The sequence below is a fragment of the Callithrix jacchus genome, chromosome 13 (assembly GCF_049354715.1).
Source record: "Callithrix jacchus isolate 240 chromosome 13, calJac240_pri, whole genome shotgun sequence".
NCBI lineage: Eukaryota > Metazoa > Chordata > Mammalia > Primates > Cebidae > Callithrix > Callithrix jacchus.
In genome coordinates, this window is record NC_133514.1 from 29,792,812 (window position 1) to 29,796,075 (window position 3,264).

Here is a 3,264-nt window from a genome sequence, read left to right on the forward strand (position 1 = left end):
CAAACCTACACATGTACCCCCTGAATCTCGAATAAAAGTTGAAATTATTAAATAAATAGATAAATAAAAAAATAAAGTACTATTTTACAAATGTGAGAGCAGGAAGAATTATAAAGAAGAAAATGATTATACTTTTGAACATATTATTTCCTTGCTGAGTATTTTAACTATTATAAGTCAACAGAGGAATTAGCAGGTTTTAGAAAGTTGCTCCAATCATTCTGAACATTGATTATTTTTGCTTGATTTTAGGAAGACTATTATGGCTGGGCAGAGTGGCTGATGCCTGTAATCCCAGCACTTTGGGAGGCTGAGGCAGGTGGATCACTTGAGGTTAGGAGTTTGAGACCAGCCTGGCCAACATGGTGCAACCCTGTCTCAACTAAAAATACAAAAATTAGCTGAGTGTGGTGGTGCTCACCTGTAATCCCAGCTGCTTGGGAGGCTGAAGCAGGAGAATTGCTTGAACCCAAGAGGCGGAGGTTGCTGTGGGCCGAGATCACTCTACTGGGTAGAGTGTCACCCACTCCAACCTGGGTGACAGAGTAAGATGTTGTCTCAAAAGAAACCAAAACAAACAAGCAAAAAACCAAACCAAAAACAAAATGACTATTAAAAAAATAACAATAAAAAAGAAATAACCTGTGTATAAAAATAAAGTACTCTGAAGAGGCAGGGTGTGGGGGATTGTAGACTCACACCTATAATCCTAGCCCTTTGAGAGGCTGAGGCCAGAGGATGACTTGAGCCCAGCAGGAGTTCAAAGCTGCAGTGAGCTATGATCCCACCATGGAACTCCAGCCCGGGGAAAAAAAACAACACATTGTCTCAAGAAAAAAAGGACTCTAAATATACTTAGTTATGTTTGGGACACATTGGTAGGTTCTGAGCTACTAGTATGGTACAGAAAATAAGAAATTGATTGACTCATTTCCCAAATACTTTTTTACCTGTGAAACCTTCCTAATGAACACACACAAGACTCATTACTCATAAGGATCAGTTAGCCCACTTAAGCAGTGGAGTCGATCCTTGCAAATGTGCACAGAAAGAGAACATTTGGCATCTGGTTCAAGTCGCATGTTTGTAGATCAAAGTAAAAATTTTAAAATCATTTTTACCAAGACTCCCTGAACTATGTTTATAACTTGGGGATGAATTCATTTGAAATCTCCTTTTTCCTCAGCATTTTTGCAGCCCGTGTGTGCAGGGCTAGGCAGAGAATTGTGATGTTGGTCTCAGGTGGCAGGGTTGGGAGCTGGAACAGAGCCCATGGCTGCTGTCATGGGCTCTATCTTCTCTCTGCCCAGTTCTTCTGGGTGTTTTGGTCTGTTGATTTTCCAGTTTCCCAAAGCAACATATCTTTCTTGGCCTGTTTGGAAAGAGGACTGTTGCTAAGATTATTGAGCTCGAGAGAGGAAGATCTTGTGTTTACAGCTGCCTAAAGCAGGGCATTATTCTAAGCAGACGATTGAGTTGTTATAGACAGCTACTAGGTCAGTTTCTCCTAACCACTGTAATAAATCTAATGATAACCAGTTAACTTGACAAGGTCATTTCTCAAAGCAGCTTCAGTGTCTGATAAATACTTTTCCTTTTCTGGAATTTCTATTCTAGTTATTACATTTAGAAGTAGAATGCACACCCATCACAAAATGCCTAACCTTTAAGCTCCCTTGGTGGAATTCGATATAATTAAAAGCAGCAAGTATTAAGTTTCTAGTAATGCCAGGACTATGTGAGAAATTTGGGGAACATCCAAGAAAAAAAGTCTTGTAAATGATGTCCTAATTATGAAAAGAAATAAAAACACCTTTTTCAGTTTTCAGTTTCCAATTCATTCATCTGAGAAATGCTTTCTCCAGATAGGATGGGATAATTGACTCCTTTAACTTGGTACCTCATTCTGTAGGGAAACAGGAAAAGTTCTCATGCAGCTCATTCTATGGCTGATGCCTTCCTTTAAAGGGTTCAAGCTGTAACACCTCCATCACACCCATAGTTTTTGAGCTCCAGCAGGACAAGGTGATTCAACTTTGGAAATAGAATGACAAAGAGAGACTGAGTGCAGTAGCTCATGCCTGTAATCCCGGCATTTTGGGAGACCAAGGTGGCAGAATTGCTTGAATTCAGGAGTTCAAGATCAGCTTGGGCAACATAGTGAGACCTTGTTTCTACAAAAGACAAACAAAATTAGCCAAGCGTGGTGGTGTGTGCCTCTAGTCCTGACTACTTGGGAGGCTGAGATGGAAGGATCATTTGAACCTGGAAGGTTGAGACTGCGGTGAGTGGAAATTGCACCACTGCATTCCAGCCTGGACAGCAGAGCAAGACCGTGACTGCATTCCAGCCTGCATGACAGAGCAAGACTGTGACACACACACTGACAGAGAGGCAGAATTCTCCTAAGTGGAAATGAAATACAGAATACCATGATTTAGTTTTCCTGTAGTTCTCTCCTTAGCATTTGATAATAGCTTTCCTTCTGGGGGGTTCGTGATCTTTGGTTTTCCCACCTAGTCCTGTGAGATTGCTGTGCTGTTTTGTTTTCACACCACATTGACTCTCCTCTCTAGTGGCTTATAGGTTTTTGTTATTTTTTTAAAAAAGTTTTATTGATATATAATTGCCTTATTGATATATAATTCATATACCATACAGTTCAGTCATTTGAAGTGTACATTTCAATATTTTAAAGCCTATTCACAGCATAAATGCAACCATTACCACAGCCAATTTTAGAATAATTCTTTTTTCTGTTTTTTACTGTGGGAGTTTTCCAGTGAAAACCAGAAAACCTGCTAGACAAATTCCAAAAGAGCTGTAACACTCGATTTCAGAAAATTTTAATCACCTCCTGAAGAAATCTGAAGTATCCTTCAGTTGGCACCTCTACCTCCAACCTCTCCGGCCCTCAGCAACCACTACTCTATGTTCATTCTTTAAAAAAAAAAAAAAAAAATCTTTGAAGCCTTCATAAATTAGCCCTTTGATTTAAATCTCCATCTCACTCTGCCACTATTTTTGATCAATTCTTCAGAGCTTCATCTTGACATGTGCTCTGCCTTTCAGCCGAAGCCACTGCATTAAGGAACAAAGTGACCCCCTCTCCCGACAGAAGCAGCCCAGAGAGAGAAGTAGAGGGTCAGGGTCAGCATCAAGTATGCTCAGGTGAACTGCAAGTCGTGACTTAGCCTCGAGGACCTCCTCAGTTTCACATCCTTTCATTGAGCACCACCTGTAGGGATTTATCTTTCAGCCTCC

The 3,264-nt window shown here is 40.4% G+C and overlaps 1 non-coding gene across 1 annotated transcript; it reads right to left on the reverse strand.

The window, feature by feature from the left end:
* Positions 1-2,770: 2,770 nt before the first annotated feature.
* On the reverse strand, positions 2,771-2,832 carry LOC118147048 (U7 small nuclear RNA). Its single transcript, XR_004733221.1, has one exon. It is a non-coding gene; the product is annotated as a U7 small nuclear RNA (small nuclear RNA).
* Positions 2,833-3,264: the final 432 nt, after the last annotated feature.